General features: G+C 62.9%; 6 pseudogenes; all 6 read left to right on the forward strand.

The window, feature by feature from the left end:
• Nucleotides 1-2,969: 2,969 nt before the first annotated feature.
• Nucleotides 2,970-3,088, forward strand: LOC142875908 (uncharacterized; annotated as a pseudogene).
• Nucleotides 3,089-6,849: 3,761 nt separating this feature from the next.
• On the forward strand, nucleotides 6,850-6,968 carry LOC142875909 (uncharacterized; annotated as a pseudogene).
• Nucleotides 6,969-10,728: 3,760 nt separating this feature from the next.
• LOC142875910 (uncharacterized) lies at nucleotides 10,729-10,847 on the forward strand (annotated as a pseudogene).
• Nucleotides 10,848-14,607: 3,760 nt separating this feature from the next.
• Nucleotides 14,608-14,726, forward strand: LOC142875911 (uncharacterized; annotated as a pseudogene).
• Nucleotides 14,727-18,478: 3,752 nt separating this feature from the next.
• LOC142876281 (uncharacterized) lies at nucleotides 18,479-18,597 on the forward strand (annotated as a pseudogene).
• Nucleotides 18,598-22,369: 3,772 nt separating this feature from the next.
• LOC142875912 (uncharacterized) lies at nucleotides 22,370-22,488 on the forward strand (annotated as a pseudogene).
• The last annotated feature ends 344 nt before the right edge of the window (nucleotides 22,489-22,832 follow it).

Genomic DNA, 22,832 nt, shown 5'->3' on the forward strand with positions numbered 1-22,832 from the left:
TCCTCTCCGTCCACTTAGGTGTCCATCCGTTCGTACCAATTTGCCGGTGAGCGCGCTCACGTGGTGCTCGTGTGTCCGTTCTTGGGATACCTGGCCTACTGGAACGGGTTCCAGCTCTGGCCAGGAGAACACGAGAGGCGCCCTCTCACCGCTGCTCCTCACAGCCGAATGGCACTCCGTGGTGTCCACGCGCCACATTTTATTAATGCACTCCTGGATGGATGGGCACTCGGGTCGCTTCCACATCTTTGCGATTGTGAATTGTGCCCTAACTGTAACCCTAACCCTTACCCAGCCCGTCTCCTCTGCCCCTGCCTGACGCACTCCTCCCCGGCCAGGCCCGTCACTGTCCTGGGCCCCCGCCTGACCGGCTCCTTCCCGCCCGGCCTGTCACCGTCCTCTGCCCCTGCCTGACATGCTCCTTCCCGCCGGGCCTCTCACCGTCCTCGGCCCCTGCCTGACCGGCTCCTCCGTCGCCTGGGCCTTCCAAGGGCTTGGTGTGGACGCTGCTTCCAGGAAGCCCTCCAGAAACCCGGCAGCAGGGTGGCCGCAGCAGTCTCCAGCAGCGGTCCCTAAGTCGCGTGCGGGGGACGTGCCCCGGCTGTGCCGCGGGGGGGCCCAGCCTGGTGTCTTCCCTGAGGCCCTGCGGCCGCCGGCTGCCGCCCCCCCGCAAGGGGAGAGCCGCGGAGGTGGGGACCGCCTCCTGATGGGATCCCGGGGCTCTCTGTCCTGCCCGAAGGCCCAGCTGGCCTGCGGGTCCTTAGAGTGGCAAAAACCTCCGAAAACTGAGACTGAGGGTCCGGTGGGTGTCTGCACTTTTGTGCTGGGCACCCCAGGGAGGCCCGGGGGCTGGCTGGACAACGTGGTCTGCTGGGCGGGGGGGTTTGGAGGAGCAACTGATGCCCTTTGCACTTTGGGTAGCAAGAGTCTGAGGTGTCTCCGAGCCCTGTGCCATGTCGGGGGGGGGGTGCGGGTGGGAGGAGGAGGAGGAGGAGGTGGGAAGGGCCGGGGCCTGCAGTCGTGTTCCCGGGGTGGCACGGCAAGTGGCTTCTTCCACAGGCTGCTTGGCCTGGGCTCCCTGCACCTGGGCCTTTGGAGGACCGGCCCTGTGTTTGCCAACACTTCCTGCAGGGACCCAGAGCTGGGAGGTTGCATCTCTCAGCCCTGGGTCGGGCAGAGCCCCAGCGGGCCATGCCCACAACCTCTCTCAGCACCGGTCCCCCAGAAGGCTCCCTTGGGACCAGGATTCTCTTGCGGTGACTCTTTAAGGTCTGGCCCCTGGATGGAGGGGCACCAGGAGTAGAGGAGCAGGAAGGGGAAGGGGGTGGCCATGCGAGGGGACACTTTGAGGCCAAGTCCCAGCTTCAGCCTGATCCTCCTGGGAACCCCGCTCTGAGACAAGGAGCCGGGCTTCGCATTCCCACAGCAGCCAGTCGTGGGCTGAGGACACCTGGGGCGTTGGGAACTCCCTGGCTTCTCCTTGGTTTAACATCTGGCGCTGCTTGGGAATCGTGCCGCCACACACACCCGAGTGCAGGTGTCTTCTGCACAGACTGCGGGCCTCGCTCTTCTGAATGCCGCTAGCTCGCCACCCACCCACGGGTGAGCCTGGTCAGGGTGCTTTCTCTCAGGGGCAGACTCTCATCCGGGCGGGCTACCGGTGTCTCTGTTTGCTCCTTTCTTTCTTCCATTTCGGGAAAGGCTTCCTTACTGGGTGTGGAAATCTCCTATGCCTTTCCTCGCCTATTCTGTCAGCTTTCAAATTCTCTTTCAGGCCGGGCGCGGTGGCTCAAGCCTGTAATCCTAGCTCTCTGGGAGGCCGAGGCGGGCGGATTGCTCGAGGTCAGGAGTTCGAAACCAGCCTGAGCAAGAGCCAGACCCGGTCTCTACTGTAAATAGAAAGAAATTAATTGGCCAACTAATATATATAGGAAAATGAGCCAGGCATGGTGGCGCATGCCTGTAGTCCCAGCTACTTGGGAGGCTGAGGCAGAAGGATTGCTTGAGCCCAGGAGTTTGAGGTTGCTGTGAGCTAGGCTAACGCCACTGCACTCACTCTAGCCTAGGCAACAAAGCGAGACTGTGTCTCATAAAAAAAAAAAAAAATTCTCTTTCAGTTGCCACCCTCACAGATGGATTAGGAAACCCTTCCCGGTGCACTCATTAGTGAAATGACCTCAAGGAAGCTGGAATCCAATATCTAATCGCCGACTTTTAGCGAGTCCACACGCCAGGGTGGTCGGGGTCCAATGCAGCCCCGGCCAGGCCCAGGCCCCTTGGACCGGGCCACAGGAGGACACAGAGGAGGGTCCCGGCCCCCACGAAGCGGTGCCGGCAGTTCTCCACGGGCTTGGGCGTTTTCCAGAGGTAGGAGATGGAGGGGACTGATTTCTTCAGCGCCCCACAAACCACGCCACCCCACCCCACCCATGGGACACATCCCCAGAGAGAGACGCCCCATACACTGGCTCCCCTCCCCCTTGCGCTGTGCCCCAGCCCTGGCCCGGGGGAATAGGCGGCCGCCCAACAACAGGGCGAGGGGGGGCGCAGCTGAAAGGGGTTGTGGGGGAGGGCGGCCCCTGGCTGGGGTCAAAGGGCGAGCGCCCCGCGCGCGCGTGCGCAGTCAGCGGTGGCGACGCGCTGGGGGTGGGCAGCGGGTAGGTGAAGGAGGCCGAGGCCGGGGGAGGAGACGAGGGGGGCTGGAAGGGCTCCACCTTGACGAGTCCAGCCGTGGAGGCGCATCTTGTGTGAGTGTGAGTGAGTGTGAGTGTGTGTGTGTGTGTGTGTGTGTGTAGAGAGACAGCCCCCCGCCCCGCCCCGCCCATCACCCCCGTCCCTCGGAGCCCGCTGGACCCGGCGGCGAACTCAACAGGCCCGGCCCGGCGCGGGGCGTGCGTGGGGCGGGAGGAGGCGGCGGGGTTAGCGCAGAGAGGCTCGGCTTCTTGAGCGGGGCAGGGGCGCCCTCCGCCGTCCACGGCCACACCACCCTGAACGCGCCCGATCTCGTCTGGTCTCGGAAGCTAAGCAGGGTCGGGCCTCGTTAGTACTTGGATGGGAGACCGCCTGGGAATACCGGGTGCCACAGGCTGCTTCTTTTTTGTTTTTGTTTTTTTTTGGCCTCTTGTTCTGTCCCCTTTCTGGGAGCGCGGCGGCGGCCCGGGGTGGGGGTGACCCCCACCCTCAGCGCCCGCCGCGGTGCCTGGCGCCCCAGCCCGCACCGTGGGGCCTCCTCTTGTCCCGAGCCGCGACACCGCCGCCACGCGGCAGCACGCGTGGCATCTGGACTGTCAGGTCTCAGACCAAAGGTCTGCTCTGTGGGAACCGACACGCTGGAGGAAACCTTGAGAGTCTGAGAGGGGAGGGAGTTCCAGAAGAAGGCCAGGATGTCATTTTGAGGGAGTGTGTGACCAGAACTCGTCCCGTTGCTTTTGGGGTTCTATGGGCTACACGTAGGAATCTTTGGTGGTGGCACCTGATGTTGGGGGATCCGGAGTCACACCCAGACCTGCTCCACAGGCTTCCTTTTACTTTTCTCTTCGGATTCATTATTTTTAAAAAGTGTCCCTTACCTCTATTATTGCATTTTCTTTTCTCTCTCTTTTCAAGCAGATGATGGGAGTCCAAGTATTCAGGTGACATGTGTTGCCCGTGCCCCCCTCCCCGCTGTGTTCTTATTCATATACCTCTCATGTTGCTCCAGCGTATCGTGGGGGTACCAATGTTAAGGTCGGGTACGTTGCCCTCTCCAAGCCTCCCCCCTCGGGTCAGAGCTTCACGTGCGCCCATCCCCCAGTCGGTGCGCACCCACCCCATTCCCAATGGATGTGTATGCCCATCCCCTCCCCCCACCCGCCCGACACCCACCCGATGAAGGTGATTCCTCTCCGTCCACTTAGGTGTCCATCCGTTCGTACCAATTTGCCGGTGAGCGCGCTCACGTGGTGCTCGTGTGTCCGTTCTTGGGATACCTGGCCTACTGGAACGGGTTCCAGCTCTGGCCAGGAGAACACGAGAGGCGCCCTCTCACCGCTGCTCCTCACAGCCGAATGGCACTCCGTGGTGTCCACGCGCCACATTTTATTAATGCACTCCTGGATGGATGGGCACTCGGGTCGCTTCCACATCTTTGCGATTGTGAATTGTGCCCTAACTGTAACCCTAACCCTTACCCAGCCCGTCTCCTCTGCCCCTGCCTGACGCACTCCTCCCCGGCCAGGCCCGTCACTGTCCTGGGCCCCCGCCTGACCGGCTCCTTCCCGCCCGGCCTGTCACCGTCCTCTGCCCCTGCCTGACATGCTCCTTCCCGCCGGGCCTCTCACCGTCCTCGGCCCCTGCCTGACCGGCTCCTCCGTCGCCTGGGCCTTCCAAGGGCTTGGTGTGGACGCTGCTTCCAGGAAGCCCTCCAGAAACCCGGCAGCAGGGTGGCCGCAGCAGTCTCCAGCAGCGGTCCCTAAGTCGCGTGCGGGGGACGTGCCCCGGCTGTGCCGCGGGGGGGCCCAGCCTGGTGTCTTCCCTGAGGCCCTGCGGCCGCCGGCTGCCGCCCCCCCGCAAGGGGAGAGCCGCGGAGGTGGGGACCGCCTCCTGATGGGATCCCGGGGCTCTCTGTCCTGCCCGAAGGCCCAGCTGGCCTGCGGGTCCTTAGAGTGGCAAAAACCTCCGAAAACTGAGACTGAGGGTCCGGTGGGTGTCTGCACTTTTGTGCTGGGCACCCCAGGGAGGCCCGGGGGCTGGCTGGACAACGTGGTCTGCTGGGCGGGGGGGTTTGGAGGAGCAACTGATGCCCTTTGCACTTTGGGTAGCAAGAGTCTGAGGTGTCTCCGAGCCCTGTGCCATGTCGGGGGGGGGGTGCGGGTGGGAGGAGGAGGAGGAGGAGGTGGGAAGGGCCGGGGCCTGCAGTCGTGTTCCCGGGGTGGCACGGCAAGTGGCTTCTTCCACAGGCTGCTTGGCCTGGGCTCCCTGCACCTGGGCCTTTGGAGGACCGGCCCTGTGTTTGCCAACACTTCCTGCAGGGACCCAGAGCTGGGAGGTTGCATCTCTCAGCCCTGGGTCGGGCAGAGCCCCAGCGGGCCATGCCCACAACCTCTCTCAGCACCGGTCCCCCAGAAGGCTCCCTTGGGACCAGGATTCTCTTGCGGTGACTCTTTAAGGTCTGGCCCCTGGATGGAGGGGCACCAGGAGTAGAGGAGCAGGAAGGGGAAGGGGGTGGCCATGCGAGGGGACACTTTGAGGCCAAGTCCCAGCTTCAGCCTGATCCTCCTGGGAACCCCGCTCTGAGACAAGGAGCCGGGCTTCGCATTCCCACAGCAGCCAGTCGTGGGCTGAGGACACCTGGGGCGTTGGGAACTCCCTGGCTTCTCCTTGGTTTAACATCTGGCGCTGCTTGGGAATCGTGCCGCCACACACACCCGAGTGCAGGTGTCTTCTGCACAGACTGCGGGCCTCGCTCTTCTGAATGCCGCTAGCTCGCCACCCACCCACGGGTGAGCCTGGTCAGGGTGCTTTCTCTCAGGGGCAGACTCTCATCCGGGCGGGCTACCGGTGTCTCTGTTTGCTCCTTTCTTTCTTCCATTTCGGGAAAGGCTTCCTTACTGGGTGTGGAAATCTCCTATGCCTTTCCTCGCCTATTCTGTCAGCTTTCAAATTCTCTTTCAGGCCGGGCGCGGTGGCTCAAGCCTGTAATCCTAGCTCTCTGGGAGGCCGAGGCGGGCGGATTGCTCGAGGTCAGGAGTTCGAAACCAGCCTGAGCAAGAGCCAGACCCGGTCTCTACTGTAAATAGAAAGAAATTAATTGGCCAACTAATATATATAGGAAAATGAGCCAGGCATGGTGGCGCATGCCTGTAGTCCCAGCTACTTGGGAGGCTGAGGCAGAAGGATTGCTTGAGCCCAGGAGTTTGAGGTTGCTGTGAGCTAGGCTAACGCCACTGCACTCACTCTAGCCTAGGCAACAAAGCGAGACTGTGTCTCATAAAAAAAAAAAAAAAAATTCTCTTTCAGTTGCCACCCTCACAGATGGATTAGGAAACCCTTCCCGGTGCACTCATTAGTGAAATGACCTCAAGGAAGCTGGAATCCAATATCTAATCGCCGACTTTTAGCGAGTCCACACGCCAGGGTGGTCGGGGTCCAATGCAGCCCCGGCCAGGCCCAGGCCCCTTGGACCGGGCCACAGGAGGACACAGAGGAGGGTCCCGGCCCCCACGAAGCGGTGCCGGCAGTTCTCCACGGGCTTGGGCGTTTTCCAGAGGTAGGAGATGGAGGGGACTGATTTCTTCAGCGCCCCACAAACCACGCCACCCCACCCCACCCATGGGACACATCCCCAGAGAGAGACGCCCCATACACTGGCTCCCCTCCCCCTTGCGCTGTGCCCCAGCCCTGGCCCGGGGGAATAGGCGGCCGCCCAACAACAGGGCGAGGGGGGGCGCAGCTGAAAGGGGTTGTGGGGGAGGGCGGCCCCTGGCTGGGGTCAAAGGGCGAGCGCCCCGCGCGCGCGTGCGCAGTCAGCGGTGGCGACGCGCTGGGGGTGGGCAGCGGGTAGGTGAAGGAGGCCGAGGCCGGGGGAGGAGACGAGGGGGGCTGGAAGGGCTCCACCTTGACGAGTCCAGCCGTGGAGGCGCATCTTGTGTGAGTGTGAGTGAGTGTGAGTGTGTGTGTGTGTGTGTGTGTGTGTAGAGAGACAGCCCCCCGCCCCGCCCCGCCCATCACCCCCGTCCCTCGGAGCCCGCTGGACCCGGCGGCGAACTCAACAGGCCCGGCCCGGCGCGGGGCGTGCGTGGGGCGGGAGGAGGCGGCGGGGTTAGCGCAGAGAGGCTCGGCTTCTTGAGCGGGGCAGGGGCGCCCTCCGCCGTCCACGGCCACACCACCCTGAACGCGCCCGATCTCGTCTGGTCTCGGAAGCTAAGCAGGGTCGGGCCTCGTTAGTACTTGGATGGGAGACCGCCTGGGAATACCGGGTGCCACAGGCTGCTTCTTTTTTGTTTTTGTTTTTTTTTGGCCTCTTGTTCTGTCCCCTTTCTGGGAGCGCGGCGGCGGCCCGGGGTGGGGGTGACCCCCACCCTCAGCGCCCGCCGCGGTGCCTGGCGCCCCAGCCCGCACCGTGGGGCCTCCTCTTGTCCCGAGCCGCGACACCGCCGCCACGCGGCAGCACGCGTGGCATCTGGACTGTCAGGTCTCAGACCAAAGGTCTGCTCTGTGGGAACCGACACGCTGGAGGAAACCTTGAGAGTCTGAGAGGGGAGGGAGTTCCAGAAGAAGGCCAGGATGTCATTTTGAGGGAGTGTGTGACCAGAACTCATCCCGTTGCTTTTGGGGTTCTATGGGCTACACGTAGGAATCTTTGGTGGTGGCACCTGATGTTGGGGGATCCGGAGTCACACCCAGACCTGCTCCACAGGCTTCCTTTTACTTTTCTCTTCGGATTCATTATTTTTAAAAAGTGTCCCTTACCTCTATTATTGCATTTTCTTTTCTCTCTCTTTTCAAGCAGATGATGGGAGTCCAAGTATTCAGGTGACATGTGTTGCCCGTGCCCCCCTCCCCGCTGTGTTCTTATTCATATACCTCTCATGTTGCTCCAGCGTATCGTGGGGGTACCAATGTTAAGGTCGGGTACGTTGCCCTCTCCAAGCCTCCCCCCTCGGGTCAGAGCTTCACGTGCGCCCATCCCCCAGTCGGTGCGCACCCACCCCATTCCCAATGGATGTGTATGCCCATCCCCTCCCCCCACCCGCCCGACACCCACCCGATGAAGGTGATTCCTCTCCGTCCACTTAGGTGTCCATCCGTTCGTACCAATTTGCCGGTGAGCGCGCTCACGTGGTGCTCGTGTGTCCGTTCTTGGGATACCTGGCCTACTGGAACGGGTTCCAGCTCTGGCCAGGAGAACACGAGAGGCGCCCTCTCACCGCTGCTCCTCACAGCCGAATGGCACTCCGTGGTGTCCACGCGCCACATTTTATTAATGCACTCCTGGATGGATGGGCACTCGGGTCGCTTCCACATCTTTGCGATTGTGAATTGTGCCCTAACTGTAACCCTAACCCTTACCCAGCCCGTCTCCTCTGCCCCTGCCTGACGCACTCCTCCCCGGCCAGGCCCGTCACTGTCCTGGGCCCCCGCCTGACCGGCTCCTTCCCGCCCGGCCTGTCACCGTCCTCTGCCCCTGCCTGACATGCTCCTTCCCGCCGGGCCTCTCACCGTCCTCGGCCCCTGCCTGACCGGCTCCTCCGTCGCCTGGGCCTTCCAAGGGCTTGGTGTGGACGCTGCTTCCAGGAAGCCCTCCAGAAACCCGGCAGCAGGGTGGCCGCAGCAGTCTCCAGCAGCGGTCCCTAAGTCGCGTGCGGGGGACGTGCCCCGGCTGTGCCGCGGGGGGGCCCAGCCTGGTGTCTTCCCTGAGGCCCTGCGGCCGCCGGCTGCCGCCCCCCCGCAAGGGGAGAGCCGCGGAGGTGGGGACCGCCTCCTGATGGGATCCCGGGGCTCTCTGTCCTGCCCGAAGGCCCAGCTGGCCTGCGGGTCCTTAGAGTGGCAAAAACCTCCGAAAACTGAGACTGAGGGTCCGGTGGGTGTCTGCACTTTTGTGCTGGGCACCCCAGGGAGGCCCGGGGGCTGGCTGGACAACGTGGTCTGCTGGGCGGGGGGGTTTGGAGGAGCAACTGATGCCCTTTGCACTTTGGGTAGCAAGAGTCTGAGGTGTCTCCGAGCCCTGTGCCATGTCGGGGGGGGGGGTGCGGGTGGGAGGAGGAGGAGGAGGAGGTGGGAAGGGCCGGGGCCTGCAGTCGTGTTCCCGGGGTGGCACGGCAAGTGGCTTCTTCCACAGGCTGCTTGGCCTGGGCTCCCTGCACCTGGGCCTTTGGAGGACCGGCCCTGTGTTTGCCAACACTTCCTGCAGGGACCCAGAGCTGGGAGGTTGCATCTCTCAGCCCTGGGTCGGGCAGAGCCCCAGCGGGCCATGCCCACAACCTCTCTCAGCACCGGTCCCCCAGAAGGCTCCCTTGGGACCAGGATTCTCTTGCGGTGACTCTTTAAGGTCTGGCCCCTGGATGGAGGGGCACCAGGAGTAGAGGAGCAGGAAGGGGAAGGGGGTGGCCATGCGAGGGGACACTTTGAGGCCAAGTCCCAGCTTCAGCCTGATCCTCCTGGGAACCCCGCTCTGAGACAAGGAGCCGGGCTTCGCATTCCCACAGCAGCCAGTCGTGGGCTGAGGACACCTGGGGCGTTGGGAACTCCCTGGCTTCTCCTTGGTTTAACATCTGGCGCTGCTTGGGAATCGTGCCGCCACACACACCCGAGTGCAGGTGTCTTCTGCACAGACTGCGGGCCTCGCTCTTCTGAATGCCGCTAGCTCGCCACCCACCCACGGGTGAGCCTGGTCAGGGTGCTTTCTCTCAGGGGCAGACTCTCATCCGGGCGGGCTACCGGTGTCTCTGTTTGCTCCTTTCTTTCTTCCATTTCGGGAAAGGCTTCCTTACTGGGTGTGGAAATCTCCTATGCCTTTCCTCGCCTATTCTGTCAGCTTTCAAATTCTCTTTCAGGCCGGGCGCGGTGGCTCAAGCCTGTAATCCTAGCTCTCTGGGAGGCCGAGGCGGGCGGATTGCTCGAGGTCAGGAGTTCGAAACCAGCCTGAGCAAGAGCCAGACCCGGTCTCTACTGTAAATAGAAAGAAATTAATTGGCCAACTAATATATATAGGAAAATGAGCCAGGCATGGTGGCGCATGCCTGTAGTCCCAGCTACTTGGGAGGCTGAGGCAGAAGGATTGCTTGAGCCCAGGAGTTTGAGGTTGCTGTGAGCTAGGCTAACGCCACTGCACTCACTCTAGCCTAGGCAACAAAGCGAGACTGTGTCTCATAAAAAAAAAAAAAAAAATTCTCTTTCAGTTGCCACCCTCACAGATGGATTAGGAAACCCTTCCCGGTGCACTCATTAGTGAAATGACCTCAAGGAAGCTGGAATCCAATATCTAATCGCCGACTTTTAGCGAGTCCACACGCCAGGGTGGTCGGGGTCCAATGCAGCCCCGGCCAGGCCCAGGCCCCTTGGACCGGGCCACAGGAGGACACAGAGGAGGGTCCCGGCCCCCACGAAGCGGTGCCGGCAGTTCTCCACGGGCTTGGGCGTTTTCCAGAGGTAGGAGATGGAGGGGACTGATTTCTTCAGCGCCCCACAAACCACGCCACCCCACCCCACCCATGGGACACATCCCCAGAGAGAGACGCCCCATACACTGGCTCCCCTCCCCCTTGCGCTGTGCCCCAGCCCTGGCCCGGGGGAATAGGCGGCCGCCCAACAACAGGGCGAGGGGGGGCGCAGCTGAAAGGGGTTGTGGGGGAGGGCGGCCCCTGGCTGGGGTCAAAGGGCGAGCGCCCCGCGCGCGCGTGCGCAGTCAGCGGTGGCGACGCGCTGGGGGTGGGCAGCGGGTAGGTGAAGGAGGCCGAGGCCGGGGGAGGAGACGAGGGGGGCTGGAAGGGCTCCACCTTGACGAGTCCAGCCGTGGAGGCGCATCTTGTGTGAGTGTGAGTGAGTGTGAGTGTGTGTGTGTGTGTGTGTGTGTAGAGAGACAGCCCCCCGCCCCGCCCCGCCCATCACCCCCGTCCCTCGGAGCCCGCTGGACCCGGCGGCGAACTCAACAGGCCCGGCCCGGCGCGGGGCGTGCGTGGGGCGGGAGGAGGCGGCGGGGTTAGCGCAGAGAGGCTCGGCTTCTTGAGCGGGGCAGGGGCGCCCTCCGCCGTCCACGGCCACACCACCCTGAACGCGCCCGATCTCGTCTGGTCTCGGAAGCTAAGCAGGGTCGGGCCTCGTTAGTACTTGGATGGGAGACCGCCTGGGAATACCGGGTGCCACAGGCTGCTTCTTTTTTGTTTTTGTTTTTTTTTGGCCTCTTGTTCTGTCCCCTTTCTGGGAGCGCGGCGGCGGCCCGGGGTGGGGGTGACCCCCACCCTCAGCGCCCGCCGCGGTGCCTGGCGCCCCAGCCCGCACCGTGGGGCCTCCTCTTGTCCCGAGCCGCGACACCGCCGCCACGCGGCAGCACGCGTGGCATCTGGACTGTCAGGTCTCAGACCAAAGGTCTGCTCTGTGGGAACCGACACGCTGGAGGAAACCTTGAGAGTCTGAGAGGGGAGGGAGTTCCAGAAGAAGGCCAGGATGTCATTTTGAGGGAGTGTGTGACCAGAACTCGTCCCGTTGCTTTTGGGGTTCTATGGGCTACACGTAGGAATCTTTGGTGGTGGCACCTGATGTTGGGGGATCCGGAGTCACACCCAGACCTGCTCCACAGGCTTCCTTTTACTTTTCTCTTCGGATTCATTATTTTTAAAAAGTGTCCCTTACCTCTATTATTGCATTTTCTTTTCTCTCTCTTTTCAAGCAGATGATGGGAGTCCAAGTATTCAGGTGACATGTGTTGCCCGTGCCCCCCTCCCCGCTGTGTTCTTATTCATATACCTCTCATGTTGCTCCAGCGTATCGTGGGGGTACCAATGTTAAGGTCGGGTACGTTGCCCTCTCCAAGCCTCCCCCCTCGGGTCAGAGCTTCACGTGCGCCCATCCCCCAGTCGGTGCGCACCCACCCCATTCCCAATGGATGTGTATGCCCATCCCCTCCCCCCACCCGCCCGACACCCACCCGATGAAGGTGATTCCTCTCCGTCCACTTAGGTGTCCATCCGTTCGTACCAATTTGCCGGTGAGCGCGCTCACGTGGTGCTCGTGTGTCCGTTCTTGGGATACCTGGCCTACTGGAACGGGTTCCAGCTCTGGCCAGGAGAACACGAGAGGCGCCCTCTCACCGCTGCTCCTCACAGCCGAATGGCACTCCGTGGTGTCCACGCGCCACATTTTATTAATGCACTCCTGGATGGATGGGCACTCGGGTCGCTTCCACATCTTTGCGATTGTGAATTGTGCCCTAACTGTAACCCTAACCCTTACCCAGCCCGTCTCCTCTGCCCCTGCCTGACGCACTCCTCCCCGGCCAGGCCCGTCACTGTCCTGGGCCCCCGCCTGACCGGCTCCTTCCCGCCCGGCCTGTCACCGTCCTCTGCCCCTGCCTGACATGCTCCTTCCCGCCGGGCCTCTCACCGTCCTCGGCCCCTGCCTGACCGGCTCCTCCGTCGCCTGGGCCTTCCAAGGGCTTGGTGTGGACGCTGCTTCCAGGAAGCCCTCCAGAAACCCGGCAGCAGGGTGGCCGCAGCAGTCTCCAGCAGCGGTCCCTAAGTCGCGTGCGGGGGACGTGCCCCGGCTGTGCCGCGGGGGGGCCCAGCCTGGTGTCTTCCCTGAGGCCCTGCGGCCGCCGGCTGCCGCCCCCCCGCAAGGGGAGAGCCGCGGAGGTGGGGACCGCCTCCTGATGGGATCCCGGGGCTCTCTGTCCTGCCCGAAGGCCCAGCTGGCCTGCGGGTCCTTAGAGTGGCAAAAACCTCCGAAAACTGAGACTGAGGGTCCGGTGGGTGTCTGCACTTTTGTGCTGGGCACCCCAGGGAGGCCCGGGGGCTGGCTGGACAACGTGGTCTGCTGGGCGGGGGGGTTTGGAGGAGCAACTGATGCCCTTTGCACTTTGGGTAGCAAGAGTCTGAGGTGTCTCCGAGCCCTGTGCCATGTCGGGGGGGGGGGTGCGGGTGGGAGGAGGAGGAGGAGGAGGTGGGAAGGGCCGGGGCCTGCAGTCGTGTTCCCGGGGTGGCACGGCAAGTGGCTTCTTCCACAGGCTGCTTGGCCTGGGCTCCCTGCACCTGGGCCTTTGGAGGACCGGCCCTGTGTTTGCCAACACTTCCTGCAGGGACCCAGAGCTGGGAGGTTGCATCTCTCAGCCCTGGGTCGGGCAGAGCCCCAGCGGGCCATGCCCACAACCTCTCTCAGCACCGGTCCCCCAGAAGGCTCCCTTGGGACCAGGATTCTCTTGCGGTGACTCTTTAAGGTCTGGTCCCTGGATGGAGGGGCACCAGGAGTAGAGGAGCAGGAAGGGGAAGGGGGTGGCCATGCGAGGGGACACTTTGAGGCCAAGTCCCAGCTTCAGCCTGATCCTCCTGGGAACCCCGCTCTGAGACAAGGAGCCGGGCTTCGCATTCCCACAGCAGCCAGTCGTGGGCTGAGGACACCTGGGGCGTTGGGAACTCCCTGGCTTCTCCTTGGTTTAACATCTGGCGCTGCTTGGGAATCGTGCCGCCACACACACCCGAGTGCAGGTGTCTTCTGCACAGACTGCGGGCCTCGCTCTTCTGAATGCCGCTAGCTCGCCACCCACCCACGGGTGAGCCTGGTCAGGGTGCTTTCTCTCAGGGGCAGACTCTCATCCGGGCGGGCTACCGGTGTCTCTGTTTGCTCCTTTCTTTCTTCCATTTCGGGAAAGGCTTCCTTACTGGGTGTGGAAATCTCCTATGCCTTTCCTCGCCTATTCTGTCAGCTTTCAAATTCTCTTTCAGGCCGGGCGCGGTGGCTCAAGCCTGTAATCCTAGCTCTCTGGGAGGCCGAGGCGGGCGGATTGCTCGAGGTCAGGAGTTCGAAACCAGCCTGAGCAAGAGCCAGACCCGGTCTCTACTGTAAATAGAAAGAAATTAATTGGCCAACTAATATATATAGGAAAATGAGCCAGGCATGGTGGCGCATGCCTGTAGTCCCAGCTACTTGGGAGGCTGAGGCAGAAGGATTGCTTGAGCCCAGGAGTTTGAGGTTGCTGTGAGCTAGGCTAACGCCACTGCACTCACTCTAGCCTAGGCAACAAAGCGAGACTGTGTCTCATAAAAAAAAAAAAAAAAATTCTCTTTCAGTTGCCACCCTCACAGATGGATTAGGAAACCCTTCCCGGTGCACTCATTAGTGAAATGACCTCAAGGAAGCTGGAATCCAATATCTAATCGCCGACTTTTAGCGAGTCCACACGCCAGGGTGGTCGGGGTCCAATGCAGCCCCGGCCAGGCCCAGGCCCCTTGGACCGGGCCACAGGAGGACACAGAGGAGGGTCCCGGCCCCCACGAAGCGGTGCCGGCAGTTCTCCACGGGCTTGGGCGTTTTCCAGAGGTAGGAGATGGAGGGGACTGATTTCTTCAGCGCCCCACAAACCACGCCACCCCACCCCACCCATGGGACACATCCCCAGAGAGAGACGCCCCATACACTGGCTCCCCTCCCCCTTGCGCTGTGCCCCAGCCCTGGCCCGGGGGAATAGGCGGCCGCCCAACAACAGGGCGAGGGGGGGCGCAGCTGAAAGGGGTTGTGGGGGAGGGCGGCCCCTGGCTGGGGTCAAAGGGCGAGCGCCCCGCGCGCGCGTGCGCAGTCAGCGGTGGCGACGCGCTGGGGGTGGGCAGCGGGTAGGTGAAGGAGGCCGAGGCCGGGGGAGGAGACGAGGGGGGCTGGAAGGGCTCCACCTTGACGAGTCCAGCCGTGGAGGCGCATCTTGTGTGAGTGTGAGTGAGTGTGAGTGTGTGTGTGTGTGTGTGTGTGTAGAGAGACAGCCCCCCGCCCCGCCCCGCCCATCACCCCCGTCCCTCGGAGCCCGCTGGACCCGGCGGCGAACTCAACAGGCCCGGCCCGGCGCGGGGCGTGCGTGGGGCGGGAGGAGGCGGCGGGGTTAGCGCAGAGAGGCTCGGCTTCTTGAGCGGGGCAGGGGCGCCCTCCGCCGTCCACGGCCACACCACCCTGAACGCGCCCGATCTCGTCTGGTCTCGGAAGCTAAGCAGGGTCGGGCCTCGTTAGTACTTGGATGGGAGACCGCCTGGGAATACCGGGTGCCACAGGCTGCTTCTTTTTTGTTTTTGTTTTTTTTTGGCCTCTTGTTCTGTCCCCTTTCTGGGAGCGCGGCGGCGGCCCGGGGTGGGGGTGACCCCCACCCTCAGCGCCCGCCGCGGTGCCTGGCGCCCCAGCCCGCACCGTGGGGCCTCCTCTTGTCCCGAGCCGCGACACCGCCGCCACGCGGCAGCACGCGTGGCATCTGGACTGTCAGGTCTCAGACCAAAGGTCTGCTCTGTGGGAACCGACACGCTGGAGGAAACCTTGAGAGTCTGAGAGGGGAGGGAGTTCCAGAAGAAGGCCAGGATGTCATTTTGAGGGAGTGTGTGACCAGAACTCGTCCCGTTGCTTTTGGGGTTCTATGGGCTACACGTAGGAATCTTTGGTGGTGGCACCTGATGTTGGGGGATCCGGAGTCACACCCAGACCTGCTCCACAGGCTTCCTTTTACTTTTCTCTTCGGATTCATTATTTTTAAAAAGTGTCCCTTACCTCTATTATTGCATTTTCTTTTCTCTCTCTTTTCAAGCAGATGATGGGAGTCCAAGTATTCAGGTGACATGTGTTGCCCGTGCCCCCCTCCCCGCTGTGTTCTTATTCATATACCTCTCATGTTGCTCCAGCGTATCGTGGGGGTACCAATGTTAAGGTCGGGTACGTTGCCCTCTCCAAGCCTCCCCCCTCGGGTCAGAGCTTCACGTGCGCCCATCCCCCAGTCGGTGCGCACCCACCCCATTCCCAATGGATGTGTATGCCCATCCCCTCCCCCCACCCGCCCGACACCCACCCGATGAAGGTGATTCCTCTCCGTCCACTTAGGTGTCCATCCGTTCGTACCAATTTGCCGGTGAGCGCGCTCACGTGGTGCTCGTGTGTCCGTTCTTGGGATACCTGGCCTACTGGAACGGGTTCCAGCTCTGGCCAGGAGAACACGAGAGGCGCCCTCTCACCGCTGCTCCTCACAGCCGAATGGCACTCCGTGGTGTCCACGCGCCACATTTTATTAATGCACTCCTGGATGGATGGGCACTCGGGTCGCTTCCACATCTTTGCGATTGTGAATTGTGCCCTAACTGTAACCCTAACCCTTACCCAGCCCGTCTCCTCTGCCCCTGCCTGACGCACTCCTCCCCGGCCAGGCCCGTCACTGTCCTGGGCCCCCGCCTGACCGGCTCCTTCCCGCCCGGCCTGTCACCGTCCTCTGCCCCTGCCTGACATGCTCCTTCCCGCCGGGCCTCTCACCGTCCTCGGCCCCTGCCTGACCGGCTCCTCCGTCGCCTGGGCCTTCCAAGGGCTTGGTGTGGACGCTGCTTCCAGGAAGCCCTCCAGAAACCCGGCAGCAGGGTGGCCGCAGCAGTCTCCAGCAGCGGTCCCTAAGTCGCGTGCGGGGGACGTGCCCCGGCTGTGCCGCGGGGGGGCCCAGCCTGGTGTCTTCCCTGAGGCCCTGCGGCCGCCGGCTGCCGCCCCCCCGCAAGGGGAGAGCCGCGGAGGTGGGGACCGCCTCCTGATGGGATCCCGGGGCTCTCTGTCCTGCCCGAAGGCCCAGCTGGCCTGCGGGTCCTTAGAGTGGCAAAAACCTCCGAAAACTGAGACTGAGGGTCCGGTGGGTGTCTGCACTTTTGTGCTGGGCACCCCAGGGAGGCCCGGGGGCTGGCTGGACAACGTGGTCTGCTGGGCGGGGGGGTTTGGAGGAGCAACTGATGCCCTTTGCACTTTGGGTAGCAAGAGTCTGAGGTGTCTCCGAGCCCTGTGCCATGTCGGGGGGGGGGGTGCGGGTGGGAGGAGGAGGAGGAGGAGGTGGGAAGGGCCGGGGCCTGCAGTCGTGTTCCCGGGGTGGCACGGCAAGTGGCTTCTTCCACAGGCTGCTTGGCCTGGGCTCCCTGCACCTGGGCCTTTGGAGGACCGGCCCTGTGTTTGCCAACACTTCCTGCAGGGACCCAGAGCTGGGAGGTTGCATCTCTCAGCCCTGGGTCGGGCAGAGCCCCAGCGGGCCATGCCCACAACCTCTCTCAGCACCGGTCCCCCAGAAGGCTCCCTTGGGACCAGGATTCTCTTGCGGTGACTCTTTAAGGTCTGGCCCCTGGATGGAGGGGCACCAGGAGTAGAGGAGCAGGAAGGGGAAGGGGGTGGCCATGCGAGGGGACACTTTGAGGCCAAGTCCCAGCTTCAGCCTGATCCTCCTGGGAACCCCGCTCTGAGACAAGGAGCCGGGCTTCGCATTCCCACAGCAGCCAGTCGTGGGCTGAGGACACCTGGGGCGTTGGGAACTCCCTGGCTTCTCCTTGGTTTAACATCTGGAGCTGCTTGGGAATCGTGCCGCCACACACACCCGAGTGCAGGTGTCTTCTGCACAGACTGCGGGCCTCGCTCTTCTGAATGCCGCTAGCTCGCCACCCACCCACGGGTGAGCCTGGTCAGGGTGCTTTCTCTCAGGGGCAGACTCTCATCCGGGCGGGCTACCGGTGTCTCTGTTTGCTCCTTTCTTTCTTCCATTTCGGGAAAGGCTTCCTTACTGGGTGTGGAAATCTCCTATGCCTTTCCTCGCCTATTCTGTCAGCTTTCAAATTCTCTTTCAGGCCGGGCGCGGTGGCTCAAGCCTGTAATCCTAGCTCTCTGGGAGGCCGAGGCGGGCGGATTGCTCGAGGTCAGGAGTTCGAAACCAGCCTGAGCAAGAGCCAGACCCGGTCTCTACTGTAAATAGAAAGAAATTAATTGGCCAACTAATATATATAGGAAAATGAGCCAGGCATGGTGGCGCATGCCTGTAGTCCCAGCTACTTGGGAGGCTGAGGCAGAAGGATTGCTTGAGCCCAGGAGTTTGAGGTTGCTGTGAGCTAGGCTAACGCCACTGCACTCACTCTAGCCTAGGCAACAAAGCGAGACTGTGTCTCATAAAAAAAAAAAAAAATTCTCTTTCAGTTGCCACCCTCACAGATGGATTAGGAAACCCTTCCCGGTGCACTCATTAGTGAAATGACCTCAAGGAAGCTGGAATCCAATATCTAATCGCCGACTTTTAGCGAGTCCACACGCCAGGGTGGTCGGGGTCCAATGCAGCCCCGGCCAGGCCCAGGCCCCTTGGACCGGGCCACAGGAGGACACAGAGGAGGGTCCCGGCCCCCACGAAGCGGTGCCGGCAGTTCTCCACGGGCTTGGGCGTTTTCCAGAGGTAGGAGATGGAGGGGACTGATTTCTTCAGCGCCCCACAAACCACGCCACCCCACCCCACCCATGGGACACATCCCCAGAGAGAGACGCCCCATACACTGGCTCCCCTCCCCCTTGCGCTGTGCCCCAGCCCTGGCCCGGGGGAATAGGCGGCCGCCCAACAACAGGGCGAGGGGGGGCGCAGCTGAAAGGGGTTGTGGGGGAGGGCGGCCCCTGGCTGGGGTCAAAGGGCGAGCGCCCCGCGCGCGCGTGCGCAGTCAGCGGTGGCGACGCGCTGGGGGTGGGCAGCGGGTAGGTGAAGGAGGCCGAGGCCGGGGGAGGAGACGAGGGGGGCTGGAAGGGCTCCACCTTGACGAGTCCAGCCGTGGAGGCGCATCTTGTGTGAGTGTGAGTGAGTGTGAGTGTGTGTGTGTGTGTGTAGAGAGACAGCCCCCCGCCCCGCCCCGCCCATCACCCCCGTCCCTCGGAGCCCGCTGGACCCGGCGGCGAACTCAACAGGCCCGGCCCGGCGCGGGGCGTGCGTGGGGCGGGAGGAGGCGGCGGGGTTAGCGCAGAGAGGCTCGGCTTCTTGAGCGGGGCAGGGGCGCCCTCCGCCGTCCACGGCCACACCACCCTGAACGCGCCCGATCTCGTCTGGTCTCGGAAGCTAAGCAGGGTCGGGCCTCGTTAGTACGTGGATGGGAGACCGCCTGGGAATACCGGGTGCCACAGGCTGCTTCTTTTTTGTTTTTGTTTTTTTTTGGCCTCTTGTTCTGTCCCCTTTCTGGGAGCGCGGCGGCGGCCCGGGGTGGGGGTGACCCCCACCCTCAGCGCCCGCCGCGGTGCCTGGCGCCCCAGCCCGCACCGTGGGGCCTCCTCTTGTCCCGAGCCGCGACACCGCCGCCACGCGGCAGCACGCGTGGCATCTGGACTGTCAGGTCTCAGACCAAAGGTCTGCTCTGTGGGAACCGACACGCTGGAGGAAACCTTGAGAGTCTGAGAGGGGAGGGAGTTCCAGAAGAAGGCCAGGATGTCATTTTGAGGGAGTGTGTGACCAGAACTCGTCCCGTTGCTTTTGGGGTTCTATGGGCTACACGTAGGAATCTTTGGTGGTGGCACCTGATGTTGGGGGATCCGGAGTCACACCCAGACCTGCTCCACAGGCTTCCTTTTACTTTTCTCTTCGGATTCATTATTTTTAAAAAGTGTCCCTTACCTCTATTATTGCATTTTCTTTTCTCTCTCTTTTCAAGCAGATGATGGGAGTCCAAGTATTCAGGTGACATGTGTTGCCCGTGCCCCCCTCCCCGCTGTGTTCTTATTCATATACCTCTCATGTTGCTCCAGCGTATCGTGGGGGTACCAATGTTAAGGTCGGGTACGTTGCCCTCTCCAAGCCTCCCCCCTCGGGTCAGAGCTTCACGTGCGCCCATCCCCCAGTCGGTGCGCACCCACCCCATTCCCAATGGATGTGTATGCCCATCCCCTCCCCCCACCCGCCCGACACCCACCCGATGAAGGTGATTCCTCTCCGTCCACTTAGGTGTCCATCCGTTCGTACCAATTTGCCGGTGAGCGCGCTCACGTGGTGCTCGTGTGTCCGTTCTTGGGATACCTGGCCTACTGGAACGGGTTCCAGCTCTGGCCAGGAGAACACGAGAGGCGCCCTCTCACCGCTGCTCCTCACAGCCGAATGGCACTCCGTGGTGTCCACGCGCCACATTTTATTAATGCACTCCTGGATGGATGGGCACTCGGGTCGCTTCCACATCTTTGCGATTGTGAATTGTGCCCTAACTGTAACCCTAACCCTTACCCAGCCCGTCTCCTCTGCCCCTGCCTGACGCACTCCTCCCCGGCCAGGCCCGTCACTGTCCTGGGCCCCCGCCTGACCGGCTCCTTCCCGCCCGGCCTGTCACCGTCCTCTGCCCCTGCCTGACATGCTCCTTCCCGCCGGGCCTCTCACCGTCCTCGGCCCCTGCCTGACCGGCTCCTCCGTCGCCTGGGCCTTCCAAGGGCTTGGTGTGGACGCTGCTTCCAGGAAGCCCTCCAGAAACCCGGCAGCAGGGTGGCCGCAGCAGTCTCCAGCAGCGGTCCCTAAGTCGCGTGCGGGGGACGTGCCCCGGCTGTGCCGCGGGGGGGCCCAGCCTGGTGTCTTCCCTGAGGCCCTGCGGCCGCCGGCTGCCGCCCCCCCGCAAGGGGAGAGCCGCGGAGGTGGGGACCGCCTCCTGATGGGATCCCGGGGCTCTCTGTCCTGCCCGAAGGCCCAGCTGGCCTGCGGGTCCTTAGAGTGGCAAAAACCTCCGAAAACTGAGACTGAGGGTCCGGTGGGTGTCTGCACTTTTGTGCTGGGCACCCCAGGGAGGCCCGGGGGCTGGCTGGACAACGTGGTCTGCTGGGCGGGGGGTTTGGAGGAGCAACTGATGCCCTTTGCACTTTGGGTAGCAAGAGTCTGAGGTGTCTCCGAGCCCTGTGCCATGTCGGGGGGAGGTGCGGGTGGGAGGAGGAGGAGGAGGAGGTGGGAAGGGCCGGGGCCTGCAGTCGTGTTCCCGGGGTGGCACGGCAAGTGGCTTCTTCCACAGGCTGCTTGGCCTGGGCTCCCTGCACCTGGGCCTTTGGAGGACCGGCCCTGTGTTTGCCAACACTTCCTGCAGGGACCCAGAGCTGGGAGGTTGCATCTCTCAGCCCTGGGTCGGGCAGAGCCCCAGCGGGCCATGCCCACAACCTCTCTCAGCACCGGTCCCCCAGAAGGCTCCCTTGGGACCAGGATTCTCTTGCGGTGACTCTTTAAGGTCTGGCCCCTGGATGGAGGGGCACCAGGAGTAGAGGAGCAGGAAGGGGAAGGGGGTGGCCATGCGAGGGGACACTTTGAGGCCAAGTCCCAGCTTCAGCCTGATCCTCCTGGGAACCCCGCTCTGAGACAAGGAGCCGGGCTTCGCATTCCCACAGCAGCCAGTCGTGGGCTGAGGACACCTGGGGCGTTGGGAACTCCCTGGCTTCTCCTTGGTTTAACATCTGGAGCTGCTTGGGAATCGTGCCGCCACACACACCCGAGTGCAGGTGTCTTCTGCACAGACTGCGGGCCTCGCTCTTCTGAATGCCGCTAGCTCGCCACCCACCCACGGGTGAGCCTGGTCAGGGTGCTTTCTCTCAGGGGCAGACTCTCATCCGGGCGGGCTACCGGTGTCTCTGTTTGCTCCTTTCTTTCTTCCATTTCGGGAAAGGCTTCCTTACTGGGTGTGGAAATCTCCTATGCCTTTCCTCGCCTATTCTGTCAGCTTTCAAATTCTCTTTCAGGCCGGGCGCGGTGGCTCAAGCCTGTAATCCTAGCTCTCTGGGAGGCCGAGGCGGGCGGATTGCTCGAGGTCAGGAGTTCGAAACCAGCCTGAGCAAGAGCCAGACCCGGTCTCTACTGTAAATAGAAAGAAATTAATTGGCCAACTAATATATATAGGAAAATGAGCCAGGCATGGTGGCGCATGCCTGTAGTCCCAGCTACTTGGGAGGCTGAGGCAGAAGGATTGCTTGAGCCCAGGAGTTTGAGGTTGCTGTGAGCTAGGCTAACGCCACTGCACTCACTCTAGCCTAGGCAACAAAGCGAGACTGTGTCTCATAAAAAAAAAAAAAAAATTCTCTTTCAGTTGCCACCCTCACAGATGGATTAGGAAACCCTTCCCGGTGCACTCATTAGTGAAATGACCTCAAGGAAGCTGGAATCCAATATCTAATCGCCGACTTTTAGCGAGTCCACACGCCAGGGTGGTCGGGGTCCAATGCAGCCCCGGCCAGGCCCAGGCCCCTTGGACCGGGCCACAGGAGGACACAGAGGAGGGTCCCGGCCCCCACGAAGCGGTGCCGGCAGTTCTCCACGGGCTTGGGCGTTTTCCAGAGGTAGGAGATGGAGGGGACTGATTTCTTCAGCGCCCCACAAACCACGCCACCCCACCCCACCCATGGGACACATCCCCAGAGAGAGACGCCCCATACACTGGCTCCCCTCCCCCTTGCGCTGTGCCCCAGCCCTGGCCCGGGGGAATAGGCGGCCGCCCAACAACAGGGCGAGGGGGGGCGCAGCTGAAAGGGGTTGTGGGGGAGGGCGGCCCCTGGCTGGGGTCAAAGGGCGAGCGCCCCGCGCGCGCGCGCGCGCGCGCGCGCGTGCACCGTCAGCGGTGGCGACGCGCTGGGGGTGGGCAGCGGGTAGGTGAAGGAGGCCGAGGCCGGGGGAGGAGACGAGGGGGGCTGGAAGGGCTCCACCTTGACGAGTCCAGCCGTGGAGGCGCATCTTGTGTGAGTGTGAGTGAGTGTGAGTGTGTGTGTGTGTGTGTGTGTGTAGAGAGACAGCCCCCCGCCCCGCCCCGCCCATCACCCCCGTCCCTCGGAGCCCGCTGGACCCGGCGGCGAACTCAACAGGCCCGGCCCGGCGCGGGGCGTGCGTGGGGCGGGAGGAGGCGGCGGGGTTAGCGCAGAGAGGCTCGGCTTCTTGAGCGGGGCAGGGGCGCCCTCCGCCGTCCACGGCCACACCACCCTGAACGCGCCCGATCTCGTCTGGTCTCGGAAGCTAAGCAGGGTCGGGCCTCGTTAGTACTTGGATGGGAGACCGCCTGGGAATACCGGGTGCCACAGGCTGCTTCTTTTTTGTTTTTGTTTTTTTTTGGCCTCTTGTTCTGTCCCCTTTCTGGGAGCGCGGCGGCGGCCCGGGGTGGGGGTGACCCCCACCCTCAGCGCCCGCCGCGGTGCCTGGCGCCCCAGCCCGCACCGTGGGGCCTCCTCTTGTCCCGAGCCGCGACACCGCCGCCACGCGGCAGCACGCGTGGCATCTGGACTGTCAGGTCTCAGACCAAAGGTCTGCTCTGTGGGAACCGACACGCTGGAGGAAACCTTGAGAGTCTGAGAGGGGAGGGAGTTCCAGAAGAAGGCCAGGATGTCATTTTGAGGGAGTGTGTGACCAGAACTCGTCCCGTTGCTTTTGG

This window comes from Microcebus murinus, chromosome 14 (assembly GCF_040939455.1).
Source record: "Microcebus murinus isolate Inina chromosome 14, M.murinus_Inina_mat1.0, whole genome shotgun sequence".
Classification (NCBI taxonomy): domain Eukaryota; kingdom Metazoa; phylum Chordata; class Mammalia; order Primates; family Cheirogaleidae; genus Microcebus; species Microcebus murinus.